Genomic DNA, 14,539 nt, shown 5'->3' on the forward strand with positions numbered 1-14,539 from the left:
GCAGAGCTAAAGACGTTATTTACATCATCATCATCATCATAATAAACAGTGATGCTGATGCTGCTTAGCACTTTATATGGTGATTTAAGGATTTCAAAGCACTTTATATATGTTATCTTATTTGATTATCAAAATAAGGCTAGAAAGTAGGTGATATTATAATCTCCATTTTACAGATGAGGAAAGGGAGGGTGAGAGCTATTGCTAGATAATTTGACTGTTCACACAGCCAGGATTCAAACTGAGGTCTTCCTGATTCCAAGTCTAGCACTCTATCTACTAAACCACTTATCTGTCTCCTAAACATACTTCTTAATAGGAATCAGGATTCTTAATAGAAACTGTGTAGTGTGAGGTGTGATGGATTTGGAGTCACAGGATGTGGGTTCAACTGTGAACTTTATTGCATACTGTACATTTTGACTTTAGGCAAATCACTTCCCTCCCTGGACCTTAGTTTCCTCATCTGTAAAATGAGGAGATTGGACCAGATGATTTCTAAGATTCCTTTTATAATTCTCTGACACTTTATATACATATATATTTTTGCATGATAAGTTATAGAACATTTTTCAAAAGGATTTAGTATAAGAAAACTCATATTGGCTGTGAACCGTTTTCTAGCTTTTATAAACACGGATAGTTATCCAGCATCACTTTGTTAAATCGTTATTCTAGAAGAGAGGAGGAGAGGAGCAAAGGATGAATTAGTGAACATCTGCTAGGGTCATTTTTTTTCTCTTCTATTAGTTTCCTGACTTCTAGGATTATGTTCATTTGCAGAACTGTGTAATGAGGCACATCTGCTAGTCTAAGGATATATACCCTTCTCTCTTTACCTCCTACCCCCAGTTATTTTAAATGTAGTATTTTCCCAAGTTTCCACTAGAACAAAAATTTCTAATAGATATGAAATGTATTGGTTTGGTAGTATTCTAAGAAGGCTACTAAGGAAGAAGAAAACAGCTTATTTTGTGGTATGGACAATAACCAAAAAAAAAAAAAGAGATGTTTTTGTAATTTAAATTGCTTCTTCCTGGCAGAAGCTCCATACAGCTGTTTCTCAAAGACCCTGAAGAAACTATTTATGGTAAGCAATTTGTGTAGCTAGCAACAGAATTCAACAGGCTGCCATATTCTCATATTTAGAATTGTATTTTCTGATTTTAAGATTGTATTAAAAAAAAAAACAAACCCAGACCAAGATGAGCATGCATTTTGTAGTCCTTGATGGAGATGCTTGGCCAGACATTTTATAGGCTGGTCTTGCAGAACAGAGAAAATTATAGCTGAAATGTTGTAATAGGCTTACTTGACTTCTTTTTCTGATACTTCTTAGACCTTGACTATTATCCAAATCTTTCTTTCTCATAGACTTACTAAACTAGTTAGTTTATGATTTTTACAGAATCTTTTCCTTGAATAAAATACTAATTAAATACTAACACACCTCTAAGTAAGTCATTTGATAAAAATATACTTTGTAGATAACTTATGTGGCTTGAGATTATCATGTTAAATATAAAGTAATGGATATTTAACAACAGCTTAAGGGCTCCGCTGACATACATAGGTCAAGAAAGTGAATGGAAGACCACATAGTTTATTGGCTTGAGTTCTTATGGTGAATTTATGGATGGACATAGATAAGAGCTCCCTAGCATGGGCAGGTATAGATGTAATCTGTGTCACCGAAGAAAATACTTTAATGGATAAAATCAGAATTTAAGTATATGTAATAATTCATAAGAGAAATTCATGTGGTTTCTTATATCTTTTGCCACAACTAAAAAAGTAGCTGAAAAAATAAGCTTAATTTCTTTTATATGCACTTTCTCTATTTAGTTTTCACTGGATAGACATTAGACTGCCTATTGTGTATTCTGAGTACTTGGGGAGAGAAATATTTAGATAATATGTGGAAGGGAAAGACACAAAATTAAAATAATAATGGCTACTATTTATAAAGCGCTTTATGGTTTACAAAGTTTTTTGTAAATATTATCTCTTTTTATCCTTTCATTCTATCCCCTTGGAACCTATTTAATGGTGCAACAAATGCTTAATAATTACAAATATATGTATATGTGAGATTTTACTGTTACAGAGCTCTTTCTATATAAATTATTTCATTTAAACCTCATAACTCAGAGAACAGGTGGGTCAGACTTTATTATGCCCATTTTACAGATAAGGAATTTTGGGTTTAGAGATACTAACTGATGTGGCTAAAGTAATACTTGTAGTAAATTGTAGGAACTAGGTCTAGAACCAAGGCCTTCTGACTAAGTCCTGGGCTCTTTCTACAACCTATGCTATTGTATTCTTTTGTTTTGGTATTAGTGGGATCATGAATGAGTCTGTCAGTCAAGAAGTACAGGTATCCCTTTCCTTGCATGGGACGTGGGGGTTCAGTGCTCCTGAGATCTGAAAAATCTACTTAAAATATTTTGCCTCTCTTTGTACCAGAAAAGAAGTCAAATTGTTTTTCTTTTATGGAGTATTTACAATAGAAGAAATTGTGTATATTTATGGTATTAAAAGATAAAATATATTGATATTATTCAATGACCTACATATATTTTATATATTTCTGATTTCCAAACTTTTTTCTATGACATCTGAAGCTTCCACAAAACTTCCCCAAAATTCCCATTTAATTTCTTATGCCAACCTCCAATTTATTGAAACCATGATGTAGAAAGTCAATGTAGAAGGGATACCTGAATTTATTGATTGCAGAGAACTAGAAATCTTTAAAACAGGCTGTTTCTTTTGACTTAATTGACTCACTTTTATCTTTAAGTATCTTTTTTTTTTTTTGGTGGTCCAGCCAGATAGTGACAGTATGCTGTGAAGGACTACCTGAAAAGATCGAAACGGTTTACGGAAACAACTTAAAAAAATCGAAACCTCTTACTTTCTGTCTTAGAGTCAATACTATGTATTGGTTTATGTATTAAAGTATAGGTAATGGAGATTAAGTGACTTGCTCAGGGTCACAAAGCTAGGATGTGTCTGAGGCTAGATTTGAACCCACAATCTCCCATCTCTAGGTCTGGTTCTCTATCTACTGAGTCACCTAACATAAACTTTCTAAGTAAAAAATCTCTGAAAATATGCTGAAATAACCAAATGCTGAGAGCTTCTTTCATAGAAGCTTTCAAATGTAGTTCATCATGTGACCTGGGTGAAGGGCAATAGCCTATACACGAATCATCACTTTTATTTGTGAACTTAAACTGTCAGCTCTAACTGGATGTTTGCTTTCCCAGGAACAGAGATTAACCATACAGAGCTTTTTTGAATGACAGCATGGATTAGTTTTGTGTTATGCATGCCTTCATCTTCTTATTTGCTGGATGCATTAAATCCTTTGTAGCACTAACTTAAAAATAATAAACTTCAGAACAAAGTACAAATGACAGAAGGTTTGAATTAGTCTAGCAATTGAAGCATTGGCTTTTTGCTAATTATGTAAAATCTCAGTAATAGGGAAAAAGTCACAAAGGATTCAGAGGAATGGATTGTTAGTAGGTGAATCAGCTATTCGTTTGGTACTGGGAAACCCTCATATTGGAACTTTTGGGTTTATTTTATCTGAACTTGGCACAAGTATTGGTTTATTGAATCAGGAGGCTCCCATAGTTAGCATGAATGCAAGACTTCTACAAAAAATGTTTCAGTAGAAAAATATAGTACAAGTACAATTCCATAATAATGACCAAGTATAAGTGAACAACAGGGGAGATTTGGAAAAGAGTGGCAGTATAAGTGCTGAGTTTTTTTACATCTCATCTGCAAAACAAATAATAGAATCTCACAATGGCATAATTCTAGATTTCTGTTTAACAGCTTTGTTTCTTTATGCCCAAGACAAAGAACTCTTTGAATTCATAGGCTATAGGACATGACTTCTTGCTAATTTTTTGTACTGTGACCTCCTTTGGCAGGCTGGTAAAGCCTATAAACCTTTGCACAAAATAATATTTTATATGCATAAAGTAAAACACATAGGAATTATAAAGGAAGCAAATTATATTTAAATACACTTATCAAAAAATTTATATTCTAGTCCCTCCAAATTAAGAACCTCTTTTAGATTTTTAAAGGATTCATCTATTCCAACTGCTCCATTTTACAATGAGAAAAAAGGGGGCCCAGAGAGGGAGGATATTATCAAATGATATACAAATTGAAACAGGTAGATGGTTCTGAAAGGAAAGTTGATTATTTGTCTTCTCTTTTTGAATAACATAATTTTTTTAATGATTTATTGTTTCTATGATTTGTTCTTTAACCCACTCATTTTTTTTAAACCCTTGTACTTCTGTGTATTGTCTCATAGGTGGAAGAGTGGTAAGGGTGGGCAATGGGGGTCAAGTGACTTGCCCAGGGTCACACAGCTGGGAAGTGGCTGAGGCCGGGTTTGAACCTAGGACCTCCTGTCTCTAGGCCTGACTCTCACTCCACTGAGCTACCCAGCTGCCCCCTTGAATAACATAATTTGACAGCATTTATGTTAGGTTAATGACGTTTCTTTTGGATAGCAATTATTGCTTTTATTTATAAAGCAGAGTAGGAAGAATACTAAACTTGGAGCTAGACTGAAGACCTAGGTTCCAGACCTTGGCACTTATTTGTTATGCAACCCTGAGCCTATCATTTAACTTTGATCTCTCTGAGCCTCAGTTTTTTTAATCTGAAAAATGAGAAATAATAGTGATTTTCCACCTATTTCACCAGCAGTTGTGAGGAAGCCAGTTTATAAACCTTAAAGAGTCGCGCAAGTATAAGTTATTGATATAGACAAGTAGAGGGAAAGTAGAGTTTCCTGAGAGTGGAGAGTGATCCTTAGAATTTTCAGTAGTCTATGAGAAACCACATGAGAATCAAGATATTGAGCCACCATGCTGAAAAGCAGGAGGAAGGAAGTGAACCTGATTAGGGAGTATCAGTAAATCCTGCATCCAGTTGTGGTAAGGAATGGAGAAGATAATTAAGTATTAGAGAAGGAAATAGGAACTCTTCTACAAAAGTAACTGTGGTCTGTGGAGTTGAAGAACACAGACTCCAAGATGAGAATCAGTTATTTTGTGATTTATTCCTGCCTCAAGGGCACTTGTGGCTGTATATTTTTTGTTTGCTGACAGGAAAAGTTATCAAAAAAAAAAAAAAAAAGGTCTCAGTGAATTATGGAGGCCATTTTTTTTCCCTATGGTTTTTGCAGTTTTGCTTTGCTTTGGAATCATTTCCTTTAATTGGTTAGTCTTCCTCTTCTCAGGCTTTCAGTTAGGTGTTCTACTAGCTATTTATTCTTTTTTAAAAACATTTATTAATATTTATTTTTTAGAAAAGTTAACATGGTTACATAATTCATGCTCTTACTTTCCCCTTCGCCCCCCTGAACTCCCCCCCCCCACGGCTGATATGTATTTCCACTGGTTTTAACATGTGTCATTGATCAAGACCTATTTCTAAATTGTTGATAGTTGCATTGGTGTGGTAGTTTTGATTCTACATCCCCAATCATGTCCGCCTCAACCCATATGTTCAAGCAGTTGTTTTTCTTCTGTTTCCTCTCCTGCAGTTAGTTCTTCCTCTGAATGTGGGTAGCATTCTTTTCCATAAGTCCCTCAGAATTGTCCTGAGTCATTGCATTGCTGCTAGTACAGAAGTTCATTACATTCTATTTTACCACAGTATATCAGTCTCTGTGTACAGTGTTCTTCTGGCTCTACTCTTTTCCCTCTGCATCAATTCCTGGAGGTCTTTCCAGTTCACATGGAATTCCTCCAGTTTATTATTCCTTTGAGCACAATAGTATTCCATCACCAGCATATACCACAATTTGTTCAGCCATTCCCCAATTGAAGGACATACCCTCCTTTTCCAGTTTTTTGCCACCACAAAAAGCTCGGCTATAAATATTTTCATACACATCTGTTTATCTATGATCTCTTTGGGGTACAAACCCAACAATGGTATGGCTGGATCAAAGGGCAGGCATTCTTTTATAGCCCTTTGAGCATAGTTCCAAATTGCCATCCAGAATGGTTGGATCAGTTCACAACTCCACCAGCAATGCAATGTCACAGTTTTGCCACATCCCCTCCAGCATCTATTACTCTCCCCTTCTTTCATTTTAGCCAATCTGCTAGGTGTGAGGTGATACCTCAGAGTTGTTTTAATTTGCATTTCTCTAATTATTAGAGATTTAGAACACGTTCTCATGTGCTTATTGATACTTTTGATTTCTTTACCTGAAAATTGCCTATTCATGTCTCTTGCCCATTTATCAATTGGTTTAACTCCTTGTATATTTGAGTAATTAGACCCCTGTCAGAGTTTTTTGTTATAAAGATTTTTTCCCAATTTGTTGTTTCCCTTCTGATTTTGGCTACATTGTTTTTGTTTGTACAAAAGCTTTTTAGTTTGATATAATCAAAATCATTTATTTTACATTTTGTAATTTTCTCTAACTCTTGCTTGGTTTTAAAATCTTTCCTTTCCCAGAGATCTGACAAGTAAACTATTCTATGTAAATTTCTATGCTATAAAAACAAAACCCCCAAATATCCTTGAAAATTCTGGGACTGGAATATCATTTCAGAGAGAGGTGTTGAACCATAATTTACAAGTGATGTTTTTAATATATGTCATCATACTTAATGTTTATAATCTCCAAACTAAATTGCATGAAAAGCTTTTGATATATAGAGATCTATGGGAAGAAATTAGAAACATATAGGATATATATGTTATTTTTATGTTACTCAAAGAAATTAGAAACATATAGGATATGTATATTATTTTTATATGTTACTGTCTGTCATTTTGTCTGTTATTGAAATAATTTTCCTTTCCTTTCCTGCTCCCACCAATATTCCAAGGAACTAAAAGAATAACAAGGTTCTGTATTCTAATATTAAGTTATATTAAGAATATTAAGAATAGCTTAAGTGTATTCTTTTTAAAAAATCATACTACAGTGTTATTTTATGCATTATACAGCTATTTCAGTTGTTCCAGATTCTTTGTGATCTCAGTTAGGGTTTTCATGGCAAAGATACTAAAATGGTTTGCCATTTCCTTCTCCAGTTCATTTCACACATGAAGATACTAAGGCAGACAGGGTTAAGGGACTTGCTCAGGGTCGCACAGCTAGTAAGTGCCAGAAGCTGAATTTGAACTCATGAGTACAAGTCTTTCTGATTCCAAGCTCAGTGCTCTTTCCACTATATTACCTAACATATTTATTTATATTATTTATGGTGGCTTCTTCATATATGGTGTTTGGGTTGTTAATACACACACACACACACTATAGAGTTTGTATAGAGTTGTCTGTATTATTTGTTGTTAAACTAGCTCTGCCTTCTTTTACTTATCTCTCTCTTACCTTTCCCTTCTCCCTTCTCCATATCACAGCTATATCACTGTTTTAAATAGAATCACAGAACAAAGAAATTTGAGTTGGAAGAGAAATTTTACAGATGAGAAAAATGAGACCCAGAGTGGGGAAGGAAGTTGTCCAAAGTCATAGAACTAGTTTTTCTTGACTGTATATATTCATGTTTGTGGTTACCCTCTCAAGACTGTTGAGATTTTACATAGTGGACTAACTTAATAACTATATTCATGTATCTAAACAGTTATTTAGTAGAATGGAATAGAGATTTTAGATGGTGGGATAACTTAATCACTCTACTCAAATATATAAATAGTTATTTAATACTTGTCCAGAGATAGAGACAATATTCTACTCATTTTTTGTAGTCTTGGCAATGTATTAACTGTCTAATGGTTCTGAATGAAAAAGAGGTCATCAATATATGCTTAAGTGGATTGTTGGTTCTTTGCTTTAACAACACAGTCCAATGCCATTTCTGGATTTTCTCTTCTACCTGTCCCCTGGCTGACATAGAGTTATTGAACCCTTCTTTGTAACAAGGAAAAACAGTTCAACAAAATGATTGGTTGATAGTTTACTCTGATAGAACTAGAAGAAGGTACGAAAATAGTAGCCAATTAAAAGAAGACATTTAAAAAAACCTATATTGGTGATTAAATTACTAGAACTACTTGCCAAGGCATTCCGTGACCTCTGACCTGAATATATTTCAAGTAAGATTTGACAAATGCTCTGTTTTGGCAATTTAAGTTTATGAACACAGGAGTATTGGGGCTAGAATAGATGACTTTTGTGAGGCTGGCTCCAGTAGTCTCCATAATGTGTGCTGGTTCAGTGCCTAGGGTGTGCCTTCATGGAGATAATTAAATATTTGTGGTTAGTGATATTCTTCATTGTAATGGCTAAAAAGATAGAAATTTTCATTGGCATCTTTGAAAAAGACAGACATTCACTAAAAGGGGTCAGATTACATTAGTTACACATTATACTACACATTAGTTAAAGATATACTTTATTAAAACCTTACCTATTCTTTGAGGCCCAGCTCAAGAGTCATCTTTTCTTATAAAGTTTTTTGTGATCCCTTCTGCTTAATCAAATCTCACAGCTCAGGTGCTTCCTTCTTTCCTGTTCTTCCCTCTCACCTCTTCCTTTTTCCTAAATTTTAGTGTTCTCTGACTCTTTCAATTAGATTGCATGACTTTGTATATGTTTTATATTTATTTATATGTTTATTTGTTGTAACTTCAGTAGAACGTAAGGTCCTCAAGGTTAGGGTAAGTTTCCCTTTGTATTCTCTATGCCTTGTACAGTATTCTATGCTTAGGAGATATTTATTATTGAATTGACCTTTTCTTCCTCTGAATTCCTGTTGTTTTTTATATAACTTCCACTCAACTTTTTTTATGACTTGTTTTTTTGGTTTGCTATTTGCTATTTGGTATTTTATTCCCTCTATTGTAGATGTAGAGCTGAGAAATAACTTAGAGGTTATTGAATCCAATCTCACATTTTATAGATGAGGAAACTGAAACCTAGAGTGATTAGTAAGTTGTTCAAAGTCACATTGTTAGCTCCTGGTGAGCACTGACTTTTTATCATTTTAGTACACTGTCATGTATTTCTGTCCCCTCAGTGCCTTTACTTAGGTAGCAGTGAAGTAGTGGAATACTTCCATGTTAAACAAACATGTTTTTTACAACATCCTTTGTACAAGCCAAGAGGGGAATGAATGGACTTCTTAATATGCTTAGGATACTTTTTGTAATCCAGGTGTGTCTTATGTATCTCATTGCTAGCTTCCCTTAGGGATTTTTATTGTCCATTTTTATTTCAGAAACAGCATATTTACAAATAATCATGGAGATTTAGAACAGGAAAAAACCTTAGATCTTGGTGTTGAAGTACAAAAGTACTTTACAAAGTACAAAGTACAAAATCACAAGTACAAAAAAACCCCTAAGTACAAGTTATCTAATAATTTACAATTTATTATATAATGGTAATAATTACCATTAGCATAATTCATGTTTTTCCAACACTTTTGTAGTCTAAGAATCTAAATCACTTCCTTATGTGTATGTTATGTTGTTTTTTTGGGGTCATGAATGAATTAGAACATCTTGTTAGGAACTTGGACCATGATACCATCATTTATGTTCAATTTGTCTAATTAACAACCAATTTTCTGTTTTTGATGGAATCTTGCTTTAGTGATTTACTTTAATGATTATGTATATATATACTTGTCTAATTTGTTTTATTCGAGAATTTATCTTTTTTCTTGTCATTCTGGTAGCAGGGATAGTATAGTCATTTTTGGATTACTGTAGAACATTCTCTTTGATGTAATTTACAAATAATTTAATGTTGATGGATGTGATATAAGATAGATAAAATACCTTTATTATGACAAAAGAACTGAAGGTAAGTTACTAAGAGGTGGCTGAGTATCCTACCTTTCTGAGTTGGTTGCCAAATCATTTTCCCTTTCTTAGGGAATTTAATCTACCTTTATAAGGAATTGTGCCAGAGAAATTCAGGTAAACTAGAGCCCTTCAGCTTATGAAAAGAAGATTAGTATTATAGTATTTAGAGTTAGAAAAGACTTTAAAATCTTCTAAATTTGAAATCATTCCTCATTTTACAGAGGAAGAAACTGAGGTCTACAGAGAATAAGTGACATGCCTCAGGTGACATCTTATAATTCAGTTAGCTCAGTTGTGTCATGATGAGGTCAGCTATAGGTATGAGTTGAATCTCTTTCAGCTACAGAAGAGAGAGGAGTACAGTATCATAATGGATTCTGGAAGTATTCATTTTTATATATGCAATCTTATCCCCAATATCTTCCTTCCCCTTTTCTCTCTCCACTGCCTCCCTCTCTCACCATGCATTCTGTTTTATATGAATAATCTTTCTACCTTGAAAGTGTGTCATTTGAAATTATCCTAAACCCTAGGAGACAACTCTCTCTGCTACAACTTCCCCTGACACCTTTGGGGGAGGTATCAGAGAAAGTATAAAAGGGAAAGTTTGGTGCCTTCTCTCTCTCTCTCTCTCTCTCTCTCTCTCTCTCTCTCTCTCTCTCTCTCTCTCCCCCTTGGAGGCTGGCTGGGCTCTCTCTACCCTGAATCCTGTTCTCTCTCTTGGCACTTTTTCCCCTTTCTTCCTACCTCCTAGTTTTCCCTAGACCTTTCCCTTTCTAATTAAAATAAAACCTAGCTAGTCAAACCCTAAAGTTGCTCTCTGATCATTCATTTGAGGGCTCTAGTCAATTTCCCCCGCTGGGGCTGGGACACTACCTTTCTTTCCCTTCCTCTACCTTCCTCTCTCCTTTCTCCCATCCATCCTACCTTCATCCCTTCACTTTCAAACACAAAAGCAAACCGTTGCTTTTACTTTGGCCATTAAAAAGATGGTTTACTTTCAGTGTTTTCAATCCTGTGTCTAGTCCATCAATATAGTACTTCTTAATGTTAACTAAATTGGAATATCCAAAAAAAAATGAGGGGATAGCTAAATAGATCTATGGATTGAAAGTCAGGTTTAGAGATGGGAGGTCCTAAGTTCATATCTGGCCTCAGATACTTCCTAGGTATGTGACCCTAGGTAAGTCACAATCTCTGTTGTCTAGCCCTTACCACTCTCCTGCCTTGGAACCAATAAACAGTATTGATTCTAAATTGGAATGTAAAGGTTTAAAAAAATAAAGAGCTGGAATTTGAACTCAATTAATCCGACTTTAAATCTCGTGTTTTTTCCATTACACTATATTTAAATTTTTATTGGCCTGGTTTGTTGCTAGAAAAATTTCTAGTTGTCACACATATTTAGAATATTTAGGATAGGAGGTAAACAGGGATTCCGGTTTTTTTAGCTAATGGAGTGAAACAATGGTATAACCATTAAAATGGCACTAATGTATTTGAATAATCCAAGATGCATTACACCTAAAGGACTTAGTTTTAACCATGGAATGTATGTGTGCATGTGTATTTTTTTTGAATTATGTGTTATATTTCTATTACCATTCATCTATAGAAATAGGATTAATGGTCTAGGAGGGAAGAGCTTAAAGTGATTAGTTAAAGTGATAAGAAATATGAAGCATTTTCCAAGTCTTAAAATGTCATATACATTTTAGGTATTATTATTATCATATTATCATGAGCCGTTATTCTTATTGAAGTGAGCAGCTATGGCACATAAGCAAAGAAGGCATATATTTAAGTCTATGTGAAACAAAATATATAATAACAAGAGGAAGAAAGATGCCCAGTTTATTCCAAGGTTACTCATACACTTATACACACACACAATTTTTTGAATCAAATTAATTTTTTAATTTTTTGGTTCAGACTAATTATATATATTTTTTGCTAAAACAAGCAAAAATCATTAGCATATATTTTAACAGATGGCATTTATGATGGGTGACCAGTAGAAAGAATTTTGAGTGATCATTAGAGTTATGGCTAAGCCTTCTTGGAATTCAAATGGAAGTCAATGGCGTAATATCAGACAAGGGAGATAGGAATCAGAATATTTCAATTCTAGTCTTAGATTTCCACCATGCCAGGTTACTCCACCTTTATGGGCCTGTTTTCCCATCTCTATATCTTGTAATAGATAATCTCCAAGGTCCTTTATAGTTCCAAGATTTTATGACTTGTCATATATAATTCATGAAATAGATAATGAAAAATTGTCTAGTGTTTTGAAACACTTTGAGCATTAGTCACTAGCAGAGTTGGAAAAAAAATACGTTATGGATGAATTTTTGACCTCCTAAGCAGTAACTGTGTTTATGAGTACTTTAAATGTGGCATTCAGCTTAAATTAATATCTGGGATATTTAGGCTGAGGACTTAGTACTCTCTCTTTTAAAGTATTGAAAGGAAGCTAAACACTGTACAAAGCACTACAAAGATAAAGTCCCTGCCCTAAGAGCTTGCACTCAAAGTGGAATGCTTTAATCTCTAATTGAAGTTAGTTTGAGTTCTTTTCCTTTTAGCTTCCAGAACACTATTGTCCCCATAGGAAACAATCATTTGAAGGCTAGTGAAATAGGCATAGAGAAGAAATATTATTTCTTCCTCCCATTTAAATTCTGTAATACAATTTTTCTCCTGAGACCATTCCATTTGAGATATAATAAGAGAAGATTCAGTTTTAACACTTGCTGGATTCATCTGGCAAAGTTTGCAGACTATTCAGGAAACTGCTAGAAAATAATTAGCTAAAATTGTAGATGCTGTGGTAAAGTTGTATCAGCACTCTTAAATGATGCCCTCCAGCATGGGATTGTTACTAAATTGTATTATCTCTTGCTTCTTACCTGCTTCTCAATTTTAATTTTCTTGCAGATTCATTCATTCATCCTTTCATTCCTTCATTCACCAAGCATTTATTTCATGCTTACTAATTACTAGGCATTGTGGTAGCTGTTGTGAATGCAAAATTCCCTTGAACATTCCTGTCTTTAAGGTGTTTGCATTCTGTTTGGTAAAGAGAAAAAAAGATTTTTCTTTTTTGCTATTCTGAATTTGACAAAAATCAACAAATATGAGTATTTCCATTTAGAAAGAAAAGTACTACCTCTGTACATAAAACATTATGTATAGTTTTAAAAATATGATAAAATCAGCATTTTTGTTTCAAATTGTCCCATTTCTGTATTTCCCTCTGAACATCTTTCTGTTCTCTTCTAAACATTAAAAAAAGCTTTTATGTTATCATTCCTTTTTCTTTTTACATCACTATTGATGAGCTTATATCCTCCAAATGTCTCCTCATCCCTCCCCATTTAAAAATAAAACAGCCTTTAACAAATAAACTACATTGATCAGTATTCCTACATTGCACAAAACACTTTTCTCTGCTCACCTCACCTAATATCACTTTATATTAGTATTTCCAGGTTTTTCTGAGTCAGTTTCTTTGGTCATTTATTTAAAAAATAACATTCTGCTACATTCATAAACCATAATTTCTTAATCTATCCTCAAACCTTCTTAGTTTCTAATGCTTTGTTACAAAAAAAGTGATTCTGTGAATATTTTCCCTGTCTTTTTTGATTTAGGGTAATGAGCTTGATAGTAGTATTACCAAGTAAAAAGATATGTAAAATTTAGTGACTTTTGGGGTATAATCACTGATTGCTTTCCACAACTATTGATCTATTGAAGTCTCACCAAGAAGATATTAGTTTTATCAGATATCCCTACGTCACATACAACAATTGCTATTTCCTTTTTTTTTTTTGACAGTTTGGTAAGCATGAAACAGAATTTATTTTAATTTGCAATTCTCCTTTCTATTTGGAGTAGTTTCTTCATGTGGTTGTTGATAATGTACTTTTCTACTTTTGAGAAATGGCTATTCTTAACTTTTTGAACATTTATCTCACAGAGGAATAACCTTTGTTCATTTATATTTGAATCCGTTTTCTAGATATTTTGGATATTGGAATTTTATCAGAGAAACTTAATTTGTTTTGATTGTCTATTTGATTGTTTTCTAGCTGTTTCCCTCCTAATTGTTATTACACTGTCTTTCAATATTATATAATCAAAATTATCCTTTTTATATTTGAATCTATCTATGGTAGATAAAATAATGGCTCTAGAGACAGGAAGATGGATTCAAATCCAGACTTTGGCAAGTTATTTAACCTTTGCCTGCCTCAATTTCATCAACTCTAAAATTAGGATAATAAATGAGATAATATTTCTAAAACATTTAGCACAGTGCTTGGCACATAATGGGCACTACATAAATGAACTGTTAATGTTTTCCCACCAAATACATTTTAGTTGATTTTCTAGAGTTTTCTAAAAAAGATCAATGGTATCATCTTCAAAATGAAGTAGTTTTTCCTTCTTCTTTGCCTATGCACATTCCCTTAACTTCTTTAACAAAAAATTGCATCTTATTCTTGAATCATATGGGCCAAAAAAAAAATCCCAACAAAAAACAAAACACTCCACTGTGGGAACAGATAGGTATGAGGAAAGGAGAGGAGGTGAGGAAGGCAAGGAATCAATTGTAGTGTAAAAAGATGTAAGTAAAGAACCTGACAGTGTATTTACAGTAATGCCTTTTCAGGTTCTTATGGGAGTC

At 33.7% G+C, this 14,539-nt stretch overlaps 1 protein-coding gene across 3 annotated transcripts in view; it reads left to right on the forward strand.

Annotated features, from left to right (window-relative positions):
* PRKCA (protein kinase C alpha) overlaps positions 1–14,539 on the forward strand; it is a 553,531-nt gene that overhangs the window by 45,212 nt on the left and 493,780 nt on the right. The window lies entirely within an intron of this gene.

Source organism: Gracilinanus agilis, chromosome 4 (assembly GCF_016433145.1).
Source record: "Gracilinanus agilis isolate LMUSP501 chromosome 4, AgileGrace, whole genome shotgun sequence".
In the NCBI taxonomy this organism is placed as follows: domain Eukaryota; kingdom Metazoa; phylum Chordata; class Mammalia; order Didelphimorphia; family Didelphidae; genus Gracilinanus; species Gracilinanus agilis.